This window comes from Carassius gibelio, chromosome A4 (genome assembly GCF_023724105.1).
Source record: "Carassius gibelio isolate Cgi1373 ecotype wild population from Czech Republic chromosome A4, carGib1.2-hapl.c, whole genome shotgun sequence".
Taxonomy (NCBI): Eukaryota; Metazoa; Chordata; class Actinopteri; order Cypriniformes; family Cyprinidae; genus Carassius; species Carassius gibelio.
In genome coordinates, this window is record NC_068374.1 from 16,618,152 (window position 1) to 16,645,574 (window position 27,423).

Below are 27,423 nucleotides of genomic sequence, written 5' to 3' on the forward strand. Positions count from 1 at the left end.
ATTTTGTTGGGAGGTATAGCTTGTCTGTTCAGAAAATTTAAACATTGTGGAAATGTTTTCAATGACTCCATATTGTGTGAAAACAACATGAAATGTGTGAATGGTATGGCCACAATAGACAGATGCTGTGCTAATTGTGTTTAGAGTTTTGAAAATGTGACAACTGCTTGGACAAATGCTTGTTAGCGACTGAAAAAAACTGTAAGCATGTTTGGAATTCTGAATAAAAATGAAAAATAAATAAATAAAACATAAGCCTATATCAGTTATACAATGCTACCGTAGCTGCTGTGTCACATGACAACCATGACTAGTACCCCCCATGTGCCCCCTCAAAAATCTTGAATGCATGACATCCCTGGGGAGGATATTTCTGCTTCTAACTAACATTTGCTATGCTATGACCCCATCTCTCAGGACCTGAAGTGGGACAATCACATTGACTCCATTGTGAAAAAGGCCAAGCAAAGGTTTGTTGTGGCAAAATTTAAATCAACTTTCATCAGCATAAGAGACAGACTCATTCTCAGGTATAATTAAAAAAGAAAGCTTTTATTCTTTGCAAAGAAGGTCAGACAGTCATACCGCAACACTGAGTTTCTGCAGAGTGAAACCGACCCAGGAAGAGGGCAATCCTCTGCCTTATATACCTCTGCTCTTCCAAGGTTGCACACACTGAACAGCTGAAAATTTCCATAGATAACATAAAACACATTCTCTGTGAATCCCTTCCCACACATTTAGGACCTGGGTGACCCCCTCAGGTCATCCCTAAGCACTGCTCCCCCACTATATGGCCCAGTGACCCCCTCAGGTCACACTCAGACATCTGTTTTCCCTCCAGGTGTCATTCCCCTGAGCCCACAGTCTCCGTGAATCACCTGCTTGCCATTACTCTTAGGCCATAAAAATTCACATAAGAACAGAAAGGAAAAACACATGCATATATGGGTATACAGAAACAATGTTAAAATGAATTTCCCACCACAATTTCCCTCTTTTTATCATTCATTGATCAATCAAACATAAAAAATTCATTACTACTGATTATATTCTCACTACACACTTAATATTATGTTTGCTCTGGGCGCCGGGCTAAACGAGTAAGTCACTGCTACTGCATTCCTGACATTTAGTCAGACCCTCAGTCACGTCGCAGATACAAACACGATCCAAAATCAAAAATTTCACACTCAGAAATACAAACATGATTCAAAATAAAGCAAACTTAAGGCATTTCATCACATTTATACTCTTCACCCCCTGATCTTAGCATAAATGATCACCCTCTTAAGTTTGTAAAAGAATTTAGAAAATATGCTAAGGCTTTTTATATGGGGACAGACCCTATTTCAAGCAAACAAACAGTATACATTCAGATAGGCCTGAACATTTCTTACTTCAAAGAAAAAAAAATCTCATAAATCTCATACATTTAACACATTTCACTGTAGCTTCCACTACTGTTTGTCCCTTCATAAGTAGTTTTCTCCCTACTCAAATCCATGATAACGTCTACGTTGTACACAGTCATTTGAACCATTTGATGTGAAACACTAGATTTCACCAGTCTCTGTACTGAGCTGGATATCAACTAAAAATACATAGTAGACATAATAGCAGCAAAAATCATTTAGCAGCATTATGTGTACGTTCAGGCTCTTTTACGGCCATTCTCATGTTTAGGCTGGATTCTTGGCCTTGTTGACGTGTGTTTCTCCAGATCCTTACTCCCTCAGCTCCTCCTCCTCAGATGCAGGTGGGACCTTTCTGCAGTGGCTAGCCTGGATCCACGTTGCTCTCTCTGCTCGCTTCACAGCCGTGTGAGTGGTCAGAAGCACCTGGAACGGTCCCAGCCACCTTTTCGCCTTCCAGCTCTTTCTCCTCAGATCACGTACCACCACGAAATCCCCTGGTTTCAGGTTGTGCAACGGTGGTTCAGCAACCTTCTCCTGAGCAGCTTTCACCTGAACACAGACATTAGACAACAGAAAAGACATTTCCTTGCAATAACTCAACGTGTCATGCTCACACACCTGTAGATGGTAGCTGTTGTTTACCCACTTTCAATACTCACAAATTTCGGTTTGCCAAAGAGAATTTCAAAAGGGCTCAGGTTTACTCTGGATCGATTTCTCATTCTCATGTACATGAGAACGATTGGGAGCACCTTAACCCATGTGAGTCCAGTTTTCTCACAACACTTAGCCAATTAGGTTTTTATTGCCCCTACACAAAATGTGTTTCATTGCCCGAACTGCTTTTTCGTGGAATGTCCCCATCTCGGGACTATTTCAGTCAGCAGAGCCCTTACTACTGCTGCTGCATCCTGTTTGGACATTGGGCAGACCACTACCCATTTGGACCACATGTCCACAAATACCAAACCATTGTTCCTTCCCTTCACATGGAAACAGTTCAATGAAATCCATCTGTGCTGTCTGGGATACATGAGACATTTTTATGCCTCTTGCCACATTATTACAAATGACAAATCTTTTTCAAAAATTTTCTGCATACATTTTTTAACCCTTTTGTAAACCACAATTCTTTAATTTGCATAATCATTCCCCCTTTCGATGCGTGGTCTTTCCCATGCATCGACTTAGCATAGTGAGGAAAGAAGTGTTTAGGTAAACAAGGCTTGCCATCTCCACTCATCCATACTCCATTCACCACCTCACAACCACACTGTTTCCATTTCTCTCTCTCCTGCCCTGTCGCAAATGTCTGCATGTCCTGTAAAGATGAAGAAATGTCAGGGTTATTTTCAGATAACAAAGTACACTCTGGTGATTTTGTCTGCTGAGATGCTTCAGCCTTCGACGCTGCGTCTGCTCTGACATTTCCTGTAGATACAGAATCTTTGTTATTAGTATGCGCTGCACATTTACAAATGGCTATCTTTTCTGGCAGCAAAATAGCGTCTAGCAAATCTGCCACGAGGGGTGCATTTAATATTGGTCGCCCATCTGACTTTAAAAGCTTTCTCTGTTTTCACAGCGCACCAAAATCATGAGTAACTCCAAATGCATATCGTCTAGTAAATCTGTGTAAATCGTTACACATTTGTCTGTCATTAGTTTGCATGCTTCTGTTAATGCCACAAGCTCAGCTGCTTGTGCTGAATAATTTGATGGCAATGAGCCAGAGGCCACAATGTCAAATTCAGTTGTCGCATAACCAACCTTATTCAGGCCTATTTTTGGATCTTTAAAAGCTGAGCCATCCACAAAGAGGACATTTTCACAATTTTCGAGTGGCACGTCAGACAGGTCTGGACGTGGTGTACACACTTGTTCAAGTGCTGTTAAACGACAATGATGCTCTTCCCCATCCTCTTCTGTTGGGAGGAGAGTAGCAGCATTCAAGGTCGTGCATTGCTTAACAGTGATATCAAGTACATCAAGCAGAATAGTTTGATATCTTAAACATTGTGCTGTCGATAGTGTGATGTTTTCTATTCCTGCAAAATCATGGACACTGCGTGAGACACCATCAATGTCAAATCAGAGTAACCTACGAATTCTGGGTCTAATTTGCTAGAAAAATATGACACAGGTCTCAGTTTGTCTCCATGATGCTGCAACAATACAGAATTCATAAATACATTTTTCTCATCAACCATCTGAACAAAGGGTTTATTTGGAGCCTGCAAGCCCAGAGTTGGCGCAACAGACAGCTGAACTTTCATGTTCAGTAATGCCTCTCCCGCTTTCTCTGTCAACTCAATCCTGTAATATAAATTCAACCCCTTCCCTCTCAGGGCTCTCAGGGGCAGCTCAAAAATTGCATAATTTGGAATAGATGTTCTACAGTAGGAACACATCCCCAAAATTAAGCATTTGTTTATTTGTTATTACTGGTTTTGGGACCTCTCTTTAACCCCTTTTTCAGACAGTGATTTGCTATTCAGTGTTATTACATGCCCCAGGAATGTAATCTGTTGTTTCACGAACTCCAGTTTTGTCAGGCTGAGTTTATGGCCCTCCCGAGCCAGATGCTTCAGGACGGTCACAGTGTCAGTTTACACATTTAAGCTCATCACGAGCACACAAGCAAAGATCATCCACATACTGTAACAAAGCTGTACCTGCTGTCAGGGTCAAAGCTTCCAAACTCCTTCTTAGGGCTTCATTGTAACCTTTGCCCTCAAATTCAAATGCAAATCAGAATTGGCTGTCTTTATCAACTGGCACACTAAAAAATGCATTTGCCAAATCTACCACTGAGAAGAATGTTGCATCTTGTGGTATTTGTGACGAAATTGTGTATGGATTTGGTACTGATGGAGCTCTTTGCCTGTCAGCAGCGCTTACAGCCTGTAAATCCTGTACAAATCGCCACTCTGTGGGCTGACCCACATCCCTTATTTTTATTTACAGGAAAAATTGGAGTGCGAACTGGAGAATCATTGCACAGCACCATCCCCTCTTTTAATAGTGACTCAAACACTGTTTTTATACCAAGAATTGCCTCTTGTTTTAGAGGGTATTGATGTTGACATGGTCTGTAATCAGATTTTGGGGTGACCACAACTGGTTCACGTCCTTTAATCAAACCCAAATCATATTTGTGTTTTGCCCATAACTCTGATGGCACTTTTGTTAATACTGGATGTATATCTGAAGGCAAAAATAACTGTCATGCAATGATTCCCCCTCTTTCTTTTGTCAATGGGTACCACAACTCTCTCTGTCTCAATGTCATGCTTGCACTCAGTCATAAACACTCCCAGACTCTCACTGTGTTTCACTCCCTCCCCTATCTGTCTCCAGTCTTTGGCATAAACACAGTTTTTCACAAACAAGTCTAATCTGGGCCCTGTCTGGCTCCTGTCCTTGGAAAGCGATAAGTGAGGCACAGAATCTTCCATTAAGTAAAACTGAAACTGTTTTTCTGTCAGGCAAACTGAGACTGAACACACATTTACTGTCTAAAACATTTTCTCAAAATGTAAAGTTTCTCCTTTTCCTCCCTCAAACCTTTTTCATACTGGCCATCTGGTTGTACTACAACATGTGACGTGCAATGCAATTTGTCAGGAAACATGATTTCTCTATCAAATGGTTTTGTTCTATCTTTAGCCAGTTCACATATCATTTCAGCCCAATCAGAATTTATGATGTGCCATTCATATGCCCATTTTGGTTCTGTGTTGCAGACAGCAAATCTGCTCTTTCTCTGTCATTCGGACACCCCCAGAGTCTGCGGTCAACGTCAAATTTAGTTTGCACAACAAATTTCTCCCCATCAAAGGCACTGGACATGCAGGGGTATAGAGAAAAGCATGCCTCACCCCCTCAGAGGCACTGTGAACCTTTCACAAATTACGTGCCCTGATGCAGAAATTGACTCATTCATTTCACCTGTTAATTGTGGTTGGCATTGCAAATCACATGGCTGTATATATATATATATATATATATATATATATTATATATCAGCTAAAAACTCAATCAATATCCCCTCCACTAGCATAGGATATTTAGGCATTTTCATAAAAGCTTCACTTTTAAACATAATAGCACATTTGTCAGGATGCTTATCAACAGAATCAGACGTACACAAAGGAAAGCAAGCGTTTTCTTCATTGCAGAGAGCAGAAAGTACATCAGTGTATGTGTATGTGTTTGCGGTTAGAACATTTTCACTTGCCTGACTTGTGACTGTTGGTTGCTCGCCCAGGACCCCTCCTCTCTGCTCTCCGTCTCCCTCGCTTCAGTCTGCTTGTTGATTTTGCCGGTTCTCTGGGCAATCCTCGGCCCAATGACCATCCTTTTTTGCACAGTCTGTATCTTGTACACCTGAATGTCTTATGTTCATCAGTCTTACAGATCCGACAACCCCATCTTTCAGAGTTTCTTTCAGTTTCGTTCGGATATCTTTCTCCTCCTCTTTTCCATCTTCCCGATTTCGATTGCTGGTTTTGCTGCGCAGAATAGCCCCCTGGCTTCGACACGGCTTGCACAAACACCAGCTGCCACTCTCTGTTGGTCTTGGCTTTAACTCTTTCCTTCTTCGCCGTCTGCATCTCCTCTGCATGCAAAGCGTGTGCTAAAACAGCAGATAGCCATCCACTTTTCCATTCACAGTGTTCTCTCCGACAGTCCTCTTTCTGCAGCTCTCCACTCACTTCATGCCTGCTCGTAGCCCCCAGTTTCACTGCCAGCGGCCTCCTCAGTTCTTACACGGTAGGGCTGAATTCTTGGCAGAAGGTGACTAATTCGGTAGAAAATGTATCACCTGCTTCGTCAGGGCTCAGCAAGTGAGCCATCGCTTCCTTCATGTCCGTTATAGTCCATGGTCTAAAGACCATAACAGGGCCGTCAGGGCCAGAAACTTCAATCAATGGAGCTGTTATACTCGCATTTTCTTCTTTCGCTGTTTGACTTTTCTTTGTCGGGGGTGCTCTGCGCACTATTTCCTCTTCAATTTCCTCGTTGGGGGTTTCAGGAATGATATCTGGGTCTTCCGCTGCTTCTTGTCTCCATTCTGGATTTGGCCACAGTGCTGTTGGTCTTCTCGGTGGAGAGCAGTCGAGATCGGGGTCCATTTTCGCGGCTTGCACCTCGGTCACCGGGAACTGTGTGTATGGCGGAGGTACATGTTTAGAAACACAAACATCAGAACGGTTAGTAGGTCTATGTGAGGCATTTACACTTTCTTTGCATTCTTCAACTTTCTTTTCCTCCTTCCTACTTGCTAATTCTTTCTGCATTGTTCTCCTTTCTCTCCTATCTGCTTCCGCTATCCAACAATTCACAGTTCCTTCACATTTCTCACAAATGTGCCTCGCACAACAACCTTTCTGTCCCTCGCTTCCCTCTTCTACTGATTCCTTCACAGCTTTTAATTTCTTAACTCTCAACGTTCCCTCTTTTGTAAACCATGGTATTTAATTAACTTCCCCATATCTTGCATGCATTTTTGGCCATACACTTTTTTCATTTGCCTAAACACCGGTGTATCATATACAGCGAGCTTGCTCTGAGACTTTCCCATATATGCTGGTTTCCTTCTCTGTGGGGATTCTCTTCGTCGCGCCTATAATCTGTCAGACGTCTCCAACAGATCCGACTTTCCTCTGCCCAAGTCGGAAGAGGCAATACTCGCACAGTTTCACTTCCCCTCTTAGAAATATGTTAACCGCTCGAGCGTGATCTCAGCTTATCGCTTCGAAATATCTGGATCGCTTTGATCTCAATTTCTAACTCAATTTACGATCACGCCAGTTGCAGCAGTTTCAATTCCCCTTAGAAATTTATTAACTGTGCCACAGTATTCTCACAATCGGATACCCTCATCTTCTTGATTGTGATCACAATCGGATCCTCTCATCCTCTTGAATGTGCTTCCCACAGAGAAGGCCCCACCGCTATGGTTCGTCCCTCTTCTAATTTAGATTCCAATCCTTATTTCTAAAAACCCAAAATTTAGAATACCATGAACTGTCTCTTACCCGAGAGCTCTGTTGCCACTCCGGTTCTTTCCTGATTCCAGTGGTGTCTCCTCCGGGCCTCGGCGGTCGGTCCCTTTCTCCCTCAAATCTAATCGGGGTGAGGGCTGAACTTCTATTGTTCAGGATGATCAGTCACCGTCCGCTCACAGGTCCAAAAGACACATCCAAGGAATCCCACGTTCTGACACCAAATTGTCGTAGCAAAATTTAAATCAACTCTCATTAGCATAAGAGACAGACTCATTCTCAGGTATAATTAAAAAAGAAAGCTTTTTTTCTTTGCAAAGAAGGTCAGACAGTCATACCGCAACACTGAGTTTCTGCAGAGTGAAACCGACCCAGGAAGAGGGCAATCCTCTGCCTTATATACCTCTGCTCTTCCAAGGTTGCACACACTGAACAGCTGAAAATTTCCATAGATAACATAAAACACATTCTCTGTGAATCCCTTCCCACACATTTAGGACCTGGGTGACCCCCTCAGGTCATCCCTAAGCACTGCTCCCCCACTATATGGCCCAGTGACCCCCTCAGGTCACACTCAGACATCTGTTTTCCCTCCAGGTGTCATTCCCCTGAGCCCACAGTCTCCGTGAATCACCTGCTTGCCATTACTCTTAGGCCATAAAAATTCACATAAGAACAGAAAGGAAAAACACATGCATATATGGGTATACAGAAACAATGTTAAAATGAATTTTTCCACCACGTTGTACTTCCTTCGCCAGCTGAGGAAGTTTAACCTGCCACAGGAGCTGCTGAAACAGTTCTACTCAGCCTTCATCGAGTCTGTCCTGTGTACTACAATAACTGTCTGGTTTGGTTCAGCAACAAAATCAGACATCAGAAGACTACAGAGAACTGTTCGGACTGCTGAAAGGATTATTGGTGCTCCCCTGCCCACCCTTCAAGAGCTGTATACATCCAGAGTGAGGAAAAGGGCTCAGAAAATCACTCTGGATCCCTCACATCCAAGTCACCCCATCTTTGAACTTTTGCCATCTGGTTGGCGCCTCAGAGCCGCAAATACCAGAACAGCAAGGCACAAGAACAGATTCTTCCCCCAGGCAATCTACCTCATGAACAGTTAAATGTTCCCTACTTATGCTTATTAACGTGCAATATCCTTATATTTATTTGTTAACCCTCCATCCTAGAACATTCCTGCATCTCACTCAATCCTATTCCATTATCATTTATAGCACAATTGTTTATACACTTATTTATTTGCCAATTTGTAAATCTCTTTTTTTTTGTCTGTGTGTTGTTGTCTCTGTGTACTGGAAGCTTATGTCACTAAAACAAATTCCTTGTATGTGTAAGCATACTTGGCAATAAAGCTCTTTCTGATTCTGATTCTGATTCAAAGGAAGGGGTTTAACAGCGAACTGAAGTCTGTAACCCTTGGCAAGGACCAACAGATGCGCTGAACTCTCTCTCCAATACTCCTGATAAAGAGCCAGAGGGGTCAGCTGAACCAATTCCATAGATGGAGTGCTGGCACCATCTAGTGGATATAGATAAAAAACGGCCAGGATCTGTGTGACTCAGAGACCATGTTATCTCTTGGTTCATTGTTATTATTCCCTGTGCCCTAGGCATTGAGCCTTAATGCGACAGAAAAAAATATATATTTTTGCTCAAAATGTATAATATATTGGTATTCACCACAGAATTACAATTAAGTCATTAAATCACTTACCCCCATGTCGTTCCAAACCCATAAAATCTTTGTCTTCAAAACACAATTTAAGATATTATGGATGGACACCAGGAAGCTTGTGAATGTCCCAAAGACAGTCAAGTAAATTACACTGTCAAGTAGGGTTGGGTATCGTTTGGGCCTTTTCCGATACCTGTGCCAAATCGATACTTTTAAAACTGCACCGATGCCAAAGCGGTGCCTGAACCAATACTTGACTCAAGAATACATTTATTGGACAAAAAAAGTTATTTAAATTGAACAATATTAAACGTTTAAAGTATACATGAATATATGAGTAAATACAAAACACAACAATTAAACCTAAGCCACCTAACCCAACTACAAGAGTGTAAGAGCTTCAAATTTCAGCAATTCTTTTCAATTCCTTCTCTGGCAAAATACGACACCTCTATCGAGTGAGATTCATGCCAAAACCTCACACACACACAAAATGTGTTTTACTCACACCCAACGATTCACAAACAAACTCAGTGTGGTTTGCAAATACAAAACATCACTCACAAACGAATGCATTTTGTTCTGCAAATAAAAAACGTAGCTATCAAACAAATACAGTACGTTTTACATATACAAAGAAACGTCTTCTTCAATGACAAAAATATCTTCCAAGTACAAACTAAAATCTTCCAGGTACAAAACAAAATCCTTCAAATACAAAACAAAATCTTTCAAGTACAAAACAAAATCCTTCAAGTACAAAACAAAATCCTTCAAGTACGAAACAAAATCCTACAAGTACGAAAAACTGTCACGTGACTTTTGGCACAAATTTCCCGCCTTGCTGATCCACACGCAAATGCCTTGCTTGGCGCCGCAACCGACATGGAAACAGGAGAGAAGAAGAAACGCTAGTGTGAGGGACGTTTTGAACATGATGAGCGGCTAACAGGTGAGTTTCCAGTCATTGCTGGTGAAAAATCAGCCTGAAGGGGTTGTTATTCCCTATAACAACCGCCTCGCGATACATGATCCCACTTATTACATTGCTACCTACAAAATAAATAAATAATTTGAAAAATTTATTGATTTTAAAAATGATTGTAAAGAAAATAGTCCGTTCCGCGTCCATATCAACGGTCTGTTTTTCATGGCAAGGGTGTGTTTAGACCTCCAAATCAACCCTGGTCTTCTCCTGCTAGTGTCTAATAGAATATAAAGGCTTTATTCCATGTCAAATCAGTCAGAATCCAGGAAAGTGGTTGCAGCAACATCTCAGATGAAGAGTTTTTCTATATTATATTTGAGTCCCAAAATCAAGGCCTGTAAAAATATTCATATTTTTTGTCAGTCCTCGAGATTGTCATTTTTATAGCATCAAAAACACTTATCAGAGAACCATGTTTGGGCACTAATATCTTAAAGTGTTATTCATAGCCTCACCAAACTTTGCAGGATGGAAGACAAACATGTTCTTAGTATAACTGAACCAAAGTTTGTACTGCATGTCTATTGAGATTCTACAAGGCCCTAGATTTGGGTAAATGGCTAAACCCCTGATATTGAGGGTATTATAAACTCATTTTCTGCATCCATATGATATCAATTATTAAATTTTCTTAATCGTAATCATTATCATGTGTCATTATTTGAGGTCTCTATCACTAATGATATGTAATAATTGATAGCCTGATTGCACTGTAAGTCGCTTTGGATAAAAGAGTCTGCTAAATGCATAAATTTAATTTAAATTTAATTTAATTTAATTTAAATTTAATGGTCATGAAGATATTAAGAATGAACCAAAGTGTAGTTTTTGGTCATTTTACTGGTCATGTTCAGTTACACCAGCATTTTTGACCTCATACATTTTTCCTCTTTTCCCCTCTCTCTAGGAACTGCTTGGACAATGTTAGAGAGAATCCACACACGGCTCCAGCATATTGTCTGTCAGCAACCCCTTGATCTGGATTACCTTGAATTTGTGTGTTTTCAGGAGGCTGTTCTTTTTAGTGCTGCCTCTAACCAGGTCCTCATCCCAAAAGGCATTTTAGATGGACTCACAGAGCTGCACAAGTTGGTTAAAGGCGCGGTCACACTAGACTTTAAACATGCGAAATTATTTCAGACACCGCTGCGAATATGGGCAGAGCAATAAAACGGTCTTTCCTCAATTATCACAACATGGATTAATATGTGCTTGTACTGTGTCTTTTGCGACGGCGTCGAAAGCGTCTTATTATATTGTACTCTCTGTATCTCTCTATATAAATATATACACCCTAAGCAATAAAAAATTATAAAACATCCACATTCAAATCTATCATCTGTTCCGGTTGACACTACAAACCATGCAGATACTTTATTTTATTTTTTATAATCTTTTACATATGTATTATATAAAATAGGACGCTGCGCTACAACTAAAGTTATATAGCGCTTCCTTCATTTTTGAATTTGAATTTCTGTACAGAGAGGTCACGCAGTGACGTATCGATCTTCTACTGGTCCCACATCTTCACGTGATGCGAATTCGCAGGTCAGAGTTCACCAAACTTGAACTTTGGAATGCAGCGAAATGCGAAATTTTTCGCATGAGCTTGCGTTTCCGGTCTGACGCATTCGCATGCGTATGAATGGAAGTCAATGGAGAGAAAAGTGCAGTGTGACCGCCCCATAAGAAAGAGAAAACCAGGTCCCCATAGTAAAAAAAAAAAAAAAAGATTTTTTTTTTTTTTTTGGTTGTTCCAACTCCCCAGATGTTTTAAGATTGTATTCACACTACAATAAAAAAAAATACAATCTACATGTGTTTGGTTTGAACATTCATTACGACATTAAGAGAGCTGAAAGTCTTAAAGTCTGCTGCTAGCACTGCTTGAGGAAAGCTATTCTTCCTTCTGCCGCTGGCAGTCCTAACACGGGGCATGTCTGCTGGTCTGATTTGATTAAACAGAGAAAAATCAAACATTAGACCACCTCACTGATTCAGAAATATTTATTTGTGTTACTGTAACATCTTACAAACCAGTTATTAGCAGGGGCACTGTTCTGTAGATAAGTGTTCTTTTTGTATTTGTGCTGCATTATCATTGAATCAGGTCCTTTGCTGAGTACATTTTACTGTAAGCCTAGTAAGTGCTGGACATACTCCACAGTAAGTAGGTAGATGTCTGAGCCATGTGATTGGGAGTGTCCCAGGGGATTTATGGCTGCCCTTAGTGCTGCCATTTGTTCATCACTCAGTAGATCGCCCATCTCAGGAACAGTGACACCATGGTGTGGCTCATCAGGCAGGCCACTGTCCTCCCAGTCCAAATGTGGTAGGTACAATACCTGAAAAGACATGTAAAGTGTTTATGTGGTTCTCAAACATTTTTACATCAAGGACCCGGACCACATTTGATAACATTTTGTAACAAACTCCAGAAATACACAATATTAATTCTGAAACTGAATAACATTACTTTCTTTGTCAATGTATGTTCAAATTAATGTCAATGGGATGCATTTTTTGGTAAAATTTATAAATAAGTTTGTGGAAAAATAGTCTATTTCTAGAAAAAGTCAGAATTAAAAAGTTGTGTGTATTTATATATACCCAACCTTGAACCTCCCTCAAGGACCAGTGCCATACCCATTGCCAAGTTTATTCTTACTGATTGAATATACTTAATTCAAATAAAATCTTTGCACATACTTCATACGTATAGTTCTTTTTAGCAAGGGTTAAGGGTTATTAACAAGCAGGTTATGTCCTAATTTTCAGCTTTAAAAAAAATGCAGCACCCATGTATGCTGACAGCCTGCTGGTATGATAAGGATGCAGAAAATGAGTTTATAATACCCTCAGTATCAGGGGTTTAGCCATTTACCCAAATCTAGGGCCTTGTAGAATCTCAATAGACATGCAGTACAAACTTTGGTTCAGTTATACTAAGAACATGTTTGTCTTCCATCCTGCAAAGTTTGGTGAGGCTATGAATAACACTTTAAGATATTAATGCCCAAACATGGTTCTCTGATAGTGTTTTTGATGCTATAAAAATGACAATCTCAAGGACTGACAAAAAATATGAATATTTTTTACAGGCCTTGATTTTGGGACCCAAATATAATATAGAAAAACTCTTCATCTGAGATGTTGCTGCAACCACTTTCCTGGATTCTGACTGATTTGACATGGAATAAAGCCTTTATATTCTATTAGACACTAGCAGGAGAAGACCAGGGTTGATTTGGAGGTCTAAACACACCCTTGCCATGAAAAACAGACCGTTGGTATGGACGCGTAACGGACTATTTTCTTTAGCGGAAGCAATACAATCGTTTTTAAAATCAATAAATTTTGTTAAATTATTTATTTATTTTGTAGGTAGCGATGTAATAAGTGGGATCATGTATAGCGAGGCGGTTGTTATAGCAAATAACAACCCCTTCAGGCTGATTTTTCACCAGCAATGACTGGAAACTCACCTGTTAGCCGCTCATCATGTTGAAAACGTCCCTCACACTAGCGTTTCTTCTTCTCTCCTGTTTCCATATCGGTGGCGGCGCCAAGCAAGTCGCTAACAGCGCCACCTGCTTTTGTGGAGTGCGAATTACATGACAGTTTACTAGCATGTGTGTGGATCTGAAGGCATTTGCGTGTGGATCAGCAAGGTGGAAAATTTGTGCCAAAAGTCACGTGACAGTTTTTCGTACTTGTAGAATTTTGTTTTATACTTGAAGGATTTTGTTTTGTACTTGAAGGATTTTGTTTTGTACTGGAAGGATTTTGTTTTGTATTTGAAGGATATTGTTTTGTACTTGAAAGATTTTAGTTTGTACTTGGAAGATATTTTTGTCCTTGAAGACATACGTTTCTTTGTATATGTAAAACGTACTGTATTTGTTTGATAGCTACGTTTTTTATTTGCAGAACATAATGCATTAGTTTGTGAGTGATGTTTTGTATTTGCAAACCACACTGAGTTTGTATGTGAATCGTTGGGTGTGAGTAAAACACATTTTGTGTGTGTGTGAGGTTTTGGCATGATTCTCACTCTATACACCTCTCCTGACTTATTGAAAACACTCTCAGATGATGTCAATGAGGCCTGCACACACAAGTATATGTTTGAAAGTGCAGACAATATGGGAAGACTGTCCCACTTTCCCTACCACCAATCTACAGGGTCTGGTCCTGATGAGACTGAAGGTAGACCTCTGTAGATCTAAATTTTTTCATGGGCCTGTTCAGCTATGGAGATGGCAGTACTTTTAGAAGTTGTTGCCTGAAGTAACTCTCGGCCCTCATCCTCAAACAGCTCTTCTAGGGACGTCTTGTGACATAGAGACTGAAAAAAAAGTTATGTTTAGACATAATCGCTTCAAAAATGTTTATTTTAAATAGCCTTTTCCAATATTACTTACATGTTCCTCTGCCTTCAGTGACATGTCCTCCTGAAGGTCATCCAATCTATCTCCCTCAATGTTGTGATCCTGAAGGACCTCCATTAGAAGCTACAGAAATAATATTTAACATATAAACAGAAATATTTAATTGTGGTTAGGCTGGTTTGGTGAAAGGCTGACATAGAAACCGGAACTGATACCTCGGTGATGGCTGCTGGATCCTGGTAAGGCGAAGTCTTCTGTAACACAGAGACATCAGAGACATCTGGATCCATATGCAGTAGTTTATTAAAGAGAATGGTCAGACAGGCAGTAATCAGAGCACAGCATCAAGTATCTTAGGGATATCCAGAATCAGTAACAGTAACAAGCAGAGGTCGGGGCAGGCAGCAGAGAATCGACAGAAAACAAACACAAGAAAAGGCTCAGAAATGCCAGACAGGACTAAACAAGACTTCGTCATTATTCAGAGGCCAAAAACAGTTTATATAGGGGAGTGGTAATGCGGAAGACCTGGTGGTGATTAACCCTAAGCACAGAATTATGGGAAATGGGGTAGGGAATGGAAATGGATACTGTGGCAGGGGGGAGTGATTTAGCAAAGTCTGCAGCAGGAGAGAGAATCAGGAGATGAATGGTAAGTGAGTGGTTTGGGCAAAACAATCAACACCTGTCTCTTGTTTCAGTAATTGGCGTGGAGAGAGTATAAAACGCCAGGAGAGACAGAAGCAGTCGAGAGAGAGATGGACTGCTGACTGAAACCGGAAGGAGTGAACTGGAAGCGTTTGCCGATAGCGTGTGCATCTGAGGGGATCCTTGATCCTGGCAATGAACTGCACTTGTGGGCTTTGCAGTATGTGTATCTCCCGAGAATAAACAGGGATCTCAGAAGTTTCTGCCATCGTTGGAATAATCATGGCCTGCGCACTGAGGGATTTAGTACTCCAATACAGCTGTTTGTCTGAGCATGCCTGCGGTTGCAGAACAGGCCCTTAAGAACCATTCAGGATGTATTTGATGGACCTGTCAATGCCACACAACTTCAGGGTGATGTTCTACCACAGGAGCCAGAACCAGCAATGGCACAAGAAATGAACACACCTGAGTACCATAATGCCGATCCTCTATGGAGAGAGGACATTAATGTCCCTGAAAGTCTGTTCAATCTAAATGAAGATGATGTTCATCAACTCCAAAGCTTGGTGGATCCTCTGGGTTTCTCCAGGGATGGCATGGCTGTTGACCTTCTTCAGATGACAATTATGTTCCTGCAGTCTGTGGTTCATCCAAAGACTGTTAATATTATTGTTACAAGTAGGTGTAGTGCTAAACGAAAGACTAAAGTCTGGAACAAATATGGAACATGGATATGGATATGGAACAAATGAGGAGTTTACTAAAGGAAGAAAAACAATAAAGACAATATATTACGTTTACAATACAATACGATCTCAGGTTAACAGGTTAACACTCACATTCACAATACTATTTGGTTAACATGCACATACAATCACAGACGAAGAAAAACTAAACAAACAGGGTATTTAAGCACACAGAAGGTAATGAGGGAACTGGAGACAGGTGGGGAATAATCAATTAACCAAAACAAGGAGGAAGGTGACCAAATAAGGGATCAGAAAGTTCATAAACGTAACAGTTCGCCCCCTCCCGGAAAGGTGCGTCCTCGCACTGCAAGAGGAATACCAGTGGAGGGAGGGTGGGGGTTCTGGAGGTGGGCGAGGAGCATGCAAGGAGCAGGTGAATAGGGAGCATGGAGGTAGGGACCAGGGCGGAGTGGAAGGAGGGAGGAGCCCAGAGCAGGAGGAGCCAGATGGTCCTCCAGAGACCAGCCAGGATGGAGATCCAGGGTGGAGTCGATGGCGGGAGGAGCTTACGACACCAGGGGGCCTACAGGCGGAGACTGCACCGGTGGGTGAGGAGCCCAAGATGGAGCAGCACAGCCACAGAGCCAGGGTGACATCGAGGATACGGAGGGCCTAGGTGGAGCAGAAGGCTCAGACGACAAAGGCAGAGGCCTGGAAGACCGCTGTGGAGTCGGAGTGACTGAGGATGGAGGTGGAACCAGAGGGAAGAAGGAGCCTGACAGAGCCGGAGGGATGGAGTGACAAGGTGATACCAGAGGAATGGAGTCCCGAGGCGGCGGAGGGTCGACGACTGACCAAGGTGGAGCCAGAGGGACGAGGGAGCCTGGTGGAGCAGGTGGGATGCCAGGCCACAGTGGAGACAAGGGAGCTAAGAGCCAAGGCAGAGCAGCTGGGTCGAAGGACCGAGGAGGATTTCAGGGCTTGGAGGCTGGAGGTGGACACAGGGCCTTAACACGCCATGGCAGTCCAGCGGCGAACCATCGCGCCCAGATGGCGCGGACTGAGGGTGAGCTGCGGGACTGACTGGCACCAGCAGAGATGACGTCGAGGAACTGGCTGGTCTAGGAGGAGGAGAGAGAGGAAGGATGGGAGGAAGCACAGGAGGATCAGGACTGGACGGAACCAGCGGAAGTGAAGCAGGGGGACTGGCAGGTCTAGGAGGAGGTAGGAGAGGGAGGCTTGGAGGGAATACAGGAGACACAGGAAATTCAGAGCTGGGCAGAACCAGCTGGGACACAGAAAATTCAGAGTTGGGCAGAACCAGCTGGGACACAGAAAATTCAGGGCTGGGCGGAACCAGCGGAGAAACAGTAAATTCAGGGCTGGGCGGAACCAGCAGAGAAACAGAAAAATCAGGGCTGGGCGGAACCAGCAGAGAAACAGAAAATTCAGGGCTGGGCGGAACCAGCGAAGAAACAGAAAATTCAGAGCTGGGCGGAACCAGCGGAGACACAGAAAATTCAGGGCTGGGCGGAACCAGCGGAGAAACAGTAAATTCAGGGCTGGGCGGAACCAGCAGAGAAACAGAAAATTCAGGGCTGGGCGGAACCAGCGAAGAAACAGAAAATTCAGGGCTGGGCGGAACCAGCAGAGAAACAGAAAATTCAGGGCTGGGCAGAATCAGCGGAAATGGAGCATAGGAAATGACTGGAGGAGGTAGGAGTGGGAGACTGAGAGGGTATAAGGGGGGATCAGGGCTGGAGGGAACCAGCGGAAAAACAGGGGATTCAGGAATTACCTCCATAGACTAGTCCATTAGATCCATAAGTTGCTCCATATTTCCCGAGACCGCATACAGCTCACCCTCAGTCGCCGGAGTGTGGGCAGGGCTTTCCTCTACGCCCTCGATCTCCACTAAGACTCCCACGATGCACGGTGTTGCCGGCTCATACACATGGTCAGTCGCGCTCTCAAGGTCCTGCACCCTTACAGTGATTGGCCCGGGCTCTGCGGCTGCGGTGGGCTCTGGCTCCATGCACTTGATGGTGGCTGGCTGGTCTCTGGGTCGGGAGTGGGGCTGGAGATATCCTCTTCGGCAGTGCTGATGGTCCATGAAGATCCATTTTTCTCAAGCACCCACTCCACAAAAGCGGTGAAATCCTCTCGGGGACCGTTAGCTGGTAGTCGTGCCTTGCCCACTTCTCCGACCGCTCGCTCTCCAACTTCTTCTACACCAGCCTGAGCGAGCCGTTGGGGAAGTGGGTAAGGCACGCCAGATCGAGAAAGTCCCTGGTATGGTCCTCCAGCGAACGGTCCAGTTGCTCCAGACATAGGAGACAGACTGCTGGGATGGCCATTCCGGGAGAGGGAAAAAAATAAAAAAAAACAAAAAGAAAGAAAATCGCAGCTAAGTAAACTATACTGTTAGGTCCGTGATTCTGTTACAAGTAGGTTTAGTGTTAAACAAAAGACTAAAGTGCTCGAAGAGGATATAGAACAAATGAGGAGTTTACTAAAAGAAGAAGGGGAATACAGACAATATATTACGTTTACAATACAATACGATCTCAGGTTAACACTCACATTCACAATACTATCTGGTTAACATGCACATACAATCACGGACGAAGAAGAACTAAACAGACAGTGTATTTAAGCACACAGAAGGTAATGAAGGAACTGGAGACAGGTGGGGAATAATCAATTAACCAAAACAAGGAGGAAGGTGACCAAATAAGAGAACAGAAAGTTTATAAACGTAACAATTATAGCTTCGTGACAAATTTTTTAGTAGTTCTTGTAAGTTTTATGTATTGGTCTAAGTTATTGTAAGCTACTTGGCCATTTTTGACAGTAGAGGTACATAAGTTTAGCTTGTGTTTGTGTGATGTTGACTGCATTGCACATAAGCCTATTTGTAAATGTGTCCCTGAATGTTGTATGGAGGTCCTTATTAAAGGGTAATTGAGTTTTTGTTATTCAGTTATTATCTGGCATTTTATTTGGCAGTAAATTGTTTATACAATAATTAAAACAACAAACAGTAAAATATGAAATAAATGTATTAATATGCGTTTATACTCGTCTAAGTGTCCATTATATAAGGTGTGATTTATAATTCATTAGTTTATAAAGATTTAATTAATTTGCAAATATTTAATTAATGCATTTGTAGTCTTTGGTTTAATGTTTTACGTTTTTAAATACATTATTAAAGTCATGAATATAATGTTTTAAATAGGTATAATGTCATCCAATAATAACGATATAATTACACACAAAATGGTTTGCGTAAGTCTGGGAAATCCTGCCATGATAAACAGGATGATGGGAAAACGTTGTCTGCATAGAGCACATATCTAGCTACATACTTAAGTCATAGTGGAGAAAGATCAGCCTTCAACTTGTTATACAAGAGAAAGAACATGTCAGATCAGAGGTACAGATCACGTCTCATAAGTTTACGATCACAGATAAATGCTAACTTTGATAGGTTAATAGGACAAGCAAGTCAGGCAAACGAGGATCAAGAAGGCAGTCTTATTGAAAGGTATTTTATTGAGGCTACTATAAAACAGTGTGTAATCATAAGAATACTTGCAAGAGAGTTAATAAATTTTTTGTATAACCCAGCCATAAATTTAAATTGTTATTGAACATCCTGTGCACGCTCCCGCGGACATTAATCGTTTTGAACTGATCACTTTTTTGGCAAGAAACTTGTAGCTTAAAGAACTCTTCAGTCACGTGAGCATAATTGAAGGGTTAATGTATTAACGTTATTGATATTCTAAAACCAAATGTCCAAGTTTGTGTAACGTTTTACTTGTAGGTTGCGAGACTTCAGAAATGAGACAAATCCAAGACCTACAAGGAGGAAAAGGAGGAGGCCCAACCCCGCCGCACGTACGATAAGGGTACGCTTGGGATTCATTGAAGAGGGGACAAATCATCCAGTTGCTCGAGGTATATATTGAGTTGATCGAAATAATAAGTTTTCAACAGTTGGAGGTTAAAACGAATAAGTAGAATCTTTGGTCACTATTTTTAAATTAAGTTTAGTTAAAATTACGTTTAGCTTGTACAATAGAATTATAACTGACATTTTCAAAAGCTGAATCTTTTAACTAAATATTATGCGTAATTGTAAAGCAGAATAATACTTAAAAACCTCCTGAATAATCAGTGAAATAACTAGCGAGTAGTCGAGTAATTGTTCTAATAATAGTTACGTAGGTTAGATTAATCGATTATCAAAATAATCATTTGTTGCACCCCTGTAGTCATTTTTTCAACGAGTGTTTAATATGGCAATAGGTTTTTGGACACAGGATTTGGACTTGGATTTTATTTTTATTTGTTTTAATTGCAGAGAGCAGATTGTAAATCTGTATGTGCCTTTGGACCAGACAGAGGAGGAGTTTTTAGTGAAATAAGGCGTGTTTTCCCAATGCTTGGTCATAGAACATTTGAGCTTTGTCGGATGGATGCCCATCATAACATCATCATCCTGAATTTGCCTGGCATCATACCACGTGACATAAAAGAGTGCCTTGAATTGAATAGGTCTGCGGTTTACATCAGAATCAAGGTAACCCATTTTGCATAGAATGTGGAAGATTTTTATTTGTAAGGTTTTAATCAATCAAGAATAATCAATGTGAATCTAGCCATTTTTGTTGCTAACTGTTTCTCCATTTTAATCCTATAGGTAAAGGATAGAAAGGAATATGCTTACGTGCTGGAATGTTCAGAACTGATGAGAAATATATGGTCAGACATACAGAAAGGGCCTTTCTTTATACCAAAACAAGTAGGGGTCTCTTCTCCTCTCTAGGGAGGAATCATAATTGCAAGCATAAGGAAAGTCTGACCATTTGGAAACGCCCTGTATAGGGTATTGTCATGATTCTGCCCTCGTGTCCTTGATTTTTCCTAGTCTTGAGGCAGGATCATGACAGACCCGTGTTTTGTGTACAAGCACATGGCCTTGCCTTTGGGCCATGTGCTTGTGTTGTCTCGTTCCCTTGCCCCGCCCCCCTTGTTAACCTAGTCGTGTCGTGATTGCTATCTGTGCCACCTGTCGTGTCTTAATTGTTCCCCTATTTAGCTTTCCTAGTGTGCTCTGTCTTGCGTCGGTTCATTGTGTTCCACTCTGTGATTGTTTTCTCAAACTGTTCAACTTATGTGTTCCTACCTGTCAGCCTCCTGAGATATCTTGTCCTTGTAACCCCTCAAAGAAGTCTTTTGTCTTGCAGTGAGTGTTTGTTAGTAGTTAGTGTTCAGAATCTTTGTTTACCTTGTTTATTGTGTTTTGTAGAATTATTTAGTGTCAACCCTAGCCCTTGTTTTCCCCCTCGTGGGTTTTTGTTTTCCCTTTTTGTTAAATAAATCCTGTGTTTAGTCACTTCCTGTCTGCACCTGAGTTCCTCCAGTCAGTCTGTGAGGAGCTCTGTTGACAGTGCTCAGCAGGGATAGTGTCGATCAGCAGTGATTGTTTTGGCTGCGTGGTGTTATCAGTGTCCTTGTGGGATATGTCAACCACATGATGACTCGGACCCGGTGTGTGTGTGCTGAATGGATTGACACACTCTGCTAAAGGATGACGAAAGGAGAAGATATTGTCCTTAAACACTCTTGCACCAAGTTTGTTTGGGTGGAGGCCATCCGGTTTAAACAATTGTCTATAGCCCCAGAAAAGATTGAAGTTGTCGATGAAATTTACTCTTTTTGTATTACAAGATCTTTGTAGCCATGTGTTCAGCCCAAGCAACCGTGAAAACATATTTGTTCCCCTTGCTGGGAGTGGTCCACTGATGAACGACTGAACTTTGAGTCTTTGAAGTGTATCAAAGAGTTCAATGAAGTCCTTAAGGAGTTCTGACTGCTCTTTCCAAATATCATACTTCCCCACATGGATGATGATTCGATTTGCAGTCTTGCGCTTCATCAGAATGTTCTGAAGTTCCTTGTTCACATCAGAGACCGTTGCTTGAGGAAGGCAGCATGCTGGCTGATCAGATCCATGTTTAAATACATTTGGGGATTCCTCACCCACATTTATTAATGCTTGAAATCTGTTCTCCAGATGTATAGGGGTGGTAGAATACCAGTATTTACAAGCCTTGTCATAGTCGAATCTGGGGTAGAGGAAGCTATGGCAGCAATACGAGAAACTCTTGACAATCTGATATCTCGTGTTCCTTTGGGTCTTGCTCCCTGTTTGTGCCAACGATTAGTGTGGCGATCAGTTTCGGATTGTTCCTCTACACTTGGTATAAACTGTTGAGATTCAGAAGATTCATGGGAGTCACCGGCTGTTTGCTGAGGGGGTCCATGACGACGGTCTGCTGAGTGTTCCGTCTGTTTTGGAAGTCCAGAAAGTAACTTTGTTTCAAGAATCACAATCCTTTGTAGAAGTTTGCAGCAGTTCATGCAACAAGTAGATCCAACAGGAGGCATTTTCTCTCTCTTCTGTTTGGTAGGCAGTTGTTTTCCAGTCTCCAGAATGTAAGCTGTTCACAGTGGGAGACAAAGTCTTCTTTTTGTGGTATTATTCCAGTCCCAGTGTTTTTAGTCTTAGCGTTTGTGCCAAAAATCTGTTGTTTGAGCACTGTGCTGATCTGCTGAAGTAAAAATCTTAGAAAAATCAGAGAAAAGTACAGAAATAAGAAGCAAAGCGCAGAGCAGTAAGCTAGAACGTCCGAACGGTAGCAAAGTCGGAAGCAGCCAGTAGCAAAGCCGGAAGCAGGTAAATCATTCTAGTAAATATCAGATATCGGCAGATGGGCCTACTCAAACCCCAGCTGGATCTCTTTTACGTTATTACAGCGGAACTTTCATTGTCAAGAGCAGAACAATTGGGACATCTCAGATGGGGAAGTTAATGATCTTGTTGTGGATGAAGTCATTTTACAAGATGTTGACCTCATTGATGAACATCCATCAGGAGATGATTCCGGTGAAGAGTACACACCACCTGATGCAGCTGAAGATATTACTGACTCTGAAAAGGAAAGTGAGCCAAATCATACACAAGTGCACAGATGTGGACGTAAACAACAGCGTATTGAGAGTGATGAGCTTGATTAGGAAGATCAGAGACATGGAGAGCCCAGACCAGAACCAAGGAATGCTGGACGTGGAGAACGCTGGAGGTCTGCTCCATTTAGACCAAATTTGATCCAGTTTCAGGATGGAGATGATGGACTGAAAGATGTGCAAACAGGTTGGCAGCCACTGGATTATGTGGAGCAGTACATTGACTCTGATGAAACTCATTGCTGACTGCACAAATTCCATGTCACTGGGTAAAAGTGGGAGATCTCTCTCCACTTCGGTAGATGAGATTTATCACTTTTTTGGAGCAGCAATCTTGATGTCTTGCATGCCTTATCCACAGATAAGGATGTTTTTGGTCCAATGCCCTACAAATCCACAACACAATGTCACGTGATCGCTTCTTCAAACTTAGGAGCCATCTGAAAGTAGTTATTGACTATGATGTATCAGAAGATAAGAGGGAAACCAACAAATTCTGGAAGTTGAGGCCTTTTATGGACTGTATACTTACCGGCTGCCACCTTCAGGTTCGTGCAGAATGCGTCTCAATAGTTGAGCAGATGATCACATTTACAGGGGCCTGTCCATTCCGACAATACGTGCCACTAAAGCCAAATCCAGTGGGAATGAAGAACTTTGTGCTGGCACCTGTGGATGGACTCATGCTAGACTTTGAAGTCTATAAAGCTTCAAAAACCCTTGCTTCGAAGGTTCAGGTCTGGGTCTAGGAACACTAGTCATCAAACGTCTCTCTGAATCCCTCACTGCTGGCACACAAGTGTATTGTGATCGCTTCTTTTCCACCATACAAGCAGTTGACCACATGCTGAAGGATGATAAACAAAAACCCACGAGGGGGAAAACAAGGGCTAGGGTTGACACTAAATAATTCTACAAAACACAATAAACAAGGTAAACAAAGATTCTGAACACTAACTACTAACAAACACTCACTGCAAGACAAAAGACTTCTTTGAGGGGTTACAAGGACAAGATATCTCAGGAGGCTGACAGGTAGGAACACATAAGTTGAACAGTTTGAGAAAACAATCACAGAGTGGAACACAATGAACCGACGCAAGACAGAGCACACTAGGAAAGCTAAATAGGGGAACAATTAAGACACGACAGGTGGCACAGATAGCAATCACGACACGACTAGGTTAACAAGGGGGGCGGGGCAAGGGAACGAGACAACACAAGCACATGGCCCAAAGGCAAGGCCATGTGCTTGTACACAAAACACGGGTCTGTCATGATCCTGCCTCAAGACTAGGAAAAATCAAGGACACGAGGGCAGAATCATGACAGGTATATAATGAGATGCAACCTAGCATTCGAGAGATCTCCTTGCAAGGAACTCTCGGCTTTGTTTTGCTTAAAATAAAGTCTTTTCTTCTGAGAGAAAAATCCCTGACTGAGTTCGATTCTTTGGAGAACCGGCAAAATACACCACAGATTTGGCACCCCAGATGGGACTGGAAAGGAGCAGAGTGGACGACTGCTTTTGAGCTGACTGATGAGCAACACACACACACACAGTGGTGGCCACCATAGAATAAGGTAAGCATTTTTGCTTGTATAATTAGTGTGTGTTGTTGACTGGTCAGTTCTGAGTGGTAAGGACACTTAAAATCTGCTCTTCCAAATTTAGAAAATAATAGGATATCTAAATTGAAAAAGGGGTTTTACTCCAGAAGAAATAACTGCATGCACATATTTGGTTTATTAATAGGAAAGCCTTGGAAGGTAACCTTGATTTAAAGCAAAAATGGTGTAGGCAGAAAAACATTGTATGCAATGGTCTGTGTTTATTGGATAGCTGTGCCTAGGTAAGGACAGTTTTAAACGGTTAAGCAGATTAGTTAAGGAATCGCGAGGAAAAGCCCCACGGATACCGCTTTGAGAAAGTATAAAGTGAAAATTCTCAAAGGACAGAATAGGTGGGCCCTTAAGGACGCTCTAGGAAGAGCGGGCTCTAGGAAGAGCTGTGTTTTGTTGTGTGGATGTATCTGTGTCCGGACGAATGAATGTGTGAACAAATAAATTCTGTGTTGGGTGGGTAAAAGTTGCGCACCATTCTTGGACCGTCACTTCAGGGTGGCTGGGTGGAGTTAGACTCGACCCAGACCCACTTGAGAGGGATGAATGTATGATGAGCCTTGATAATAAAAGGATCAGTGAAAGAGCGAGTAGAGCTGACAGGTCACTCAAGAGGAGTGTAGAGTACTCTGTATTTATGTACGTTTTAATGTAAGTGTCTGTGTGACTGGCTGTGTTTGTGTGAGAAAATAGATTCTATATCTAGTGGAGCAAGAGGTACTTTCCCCTCCTGGACCATCACTTGAGAGTGATTAGGTTACAGAGACGGGTGTGGCTGGTGTTGAGAAAGGATAAGTGCAGGAGCTCTAAAACAATAAAGTTAACTGTATGAAGGTTGTTTTAGAGAAAAATAAATAAAATGTTCCAAGAAATGGACTAATATAGAGATGGCAGATATGGTGGAATGTAGAAATAATAATAAATTAATTAAAATAAGATATGCATTTATTATTTAATAACTTATATTAATAGATGAATTTAAAAGATGCACGTGCTTAAAACTCTATATCTAATATGTGAAGACATCAAAAAATTGTATCTTGTTATCTCTGGGACACAGTATGAAAGTTAATCCATTACAGAGTTTCAAAGATTGGGCTTGTGTAAATGAAAAAAATATATATAATAATAATAATAAAAAATAACTAACTTGTGCAATGTGGAATGAAAGCAAAAAAAAAGAGCTGACAGCTCATAAACAATTTGATTAGAAGTTACATAGGTACATTTGATTAATGTAGTCTGTGAGGGTTCAAATTTCAGATGACTTCTGGAACAGTGCCTTGACAAAGGAAAGCAATGAAATGGAGTCTGTCGAGGAATGGCAAAGCAGCAAACACAGCTGCAGAGAGAAGAAGATGGAGGGGCTGATGGACGTTATACCCTCCTGAAAGAGAAGAATACACTTCAGTAAGGAGAAAGACTGAAATTAAAGCAGGAAAAGGTGAACCTTTCACTTGAGACTTTTCCTGAGGGTGAAAAGAACATTATGAAATGCAAAACTCTGGCAGAAAGCAACCAGATGCCAGACTGAGAAGAAGCAGAGAAACAACGGAGACCGTATGCCACAACATCAGGTCTTTGAGTGCCATCACAGACTGACGACCCAGTACAACAGCCCAGGCTGATGATCTAACCAGAAGGACTTCCATCCCTTCTGTGCACAGGTCCTGCATATTCAATGAACACAAAGAGACTGCTTCAAATGTTAATTATTTTATTCCATTATCTTATTTACTATGTTTTAATCTTGATTATTGACTGGTCTCACAGCATTTCTTTAAATTCTGTGTTTTAACTAACTCTCTCAATCTGCTTTTCAATAGGTTCCAGTCCTGCCTTATGTCTTAAAGAAAAAATATATTTTGACAGACAGAAGTGAGTACTTGACTCACCAATCAGATAAACATGGAGATGGATTTTGCATAGTAAGACTGTTTCATTAAACAACTAGGGGAAAGTGCATAACTGAATACTTGACAACAATGCTGAGCGCTTTGGTAAAGAAGAGAATAAATAAATAAATAAAAAAGGGTAACTTGATGAACAATAGAAAAAAATATATATGGTTGACAAAATAGAAATATTGGTCACTCCATTCTGCAATTTTCTAAGGTAAAACTGAATAAAATAATAATGAATAAAAAATTATTCCAAAGATCCAAAATCGGAAGACTAAGATGGCGCCGATGTGTGTGGCTTGCCGTCTGCCGCTCCATGTACTGTTTGTTTGTTTGTTTATTTTAATTAGTTTTATCTGTCAGCCGCTGCTTGCCTCACTGATACTGACTTACGATCGGTCATTCCTTTTAAATCTGCAAGTTTCTGCAAACACGTTGCCATATCAACTACGGAATGGCTCGTACTATACTCCTCCTCCACTTCTATCAAACATACCTGGATATCTACGCCGCTGGCCATGTTCCTTACCGGCCTGGAGGCGGAGGCGATGCCGGGGAAAACGGAGTGGCACAGCTGTTAAGCTGAGGCTTGCGCTTTTGAAACACAGAGAGTATCTCTGTTCTGATGGAGTTTTCGGGAAGTCGTGTTGTCCGCCGGCGCTCCCTGGATCCGATTCGGGAGTGGTTAATCCACCTGGTTCCGACTGTGACAATCCCACCCTCCGGTTCATATTCTCCTGTATTCTCTCCACGTTTTTATAGCGGAGGAGTGTGTTTGAAACATCTTCGTCCTCTACCACGGTCAAAGCAATGCAAGGTATCTACCTTAAATCCTCTGTCTTTAAGGATGGCTTTGATCAACACCAGATCTGTGATTAACAAGACTTTCATTTTAAATGACTTGTTCTCTACTCGAAACTTGGATTTTTTATTTCTTACTGAAACCTGGATCTGTCCAGGTGATCTGAGTCCTTTTTCTGTACTCTTGCCATCTAAATGTTTGTTTTTTAA

General features: G+C 41.7%; 1 long non-coding RNA gene across 1 annotated transcript; it reads right to left on the reverse strand.

Annotated features, from left to right (window-relative positions):
• Nucleotides 1-533: 533 nt before the first annotated feature.
• Nucleotides 534-8,165, reverse strand: LOC127971933 (uncharacterized). The gene is made up of 2 exons (XR_008156974.1): nucleotides 7,463-8,165; nucleotides 534-6,586 (listed from the first exon to the last, which is right to left on the reverse strand). It is a non-coding gene; the product is annotated as an uncharacterized LOC127971933 (long non-coding RNA).
• Between the last annotated feature and the right edge of the window lie 19,258 nt (nucleotides 8,166-27,423).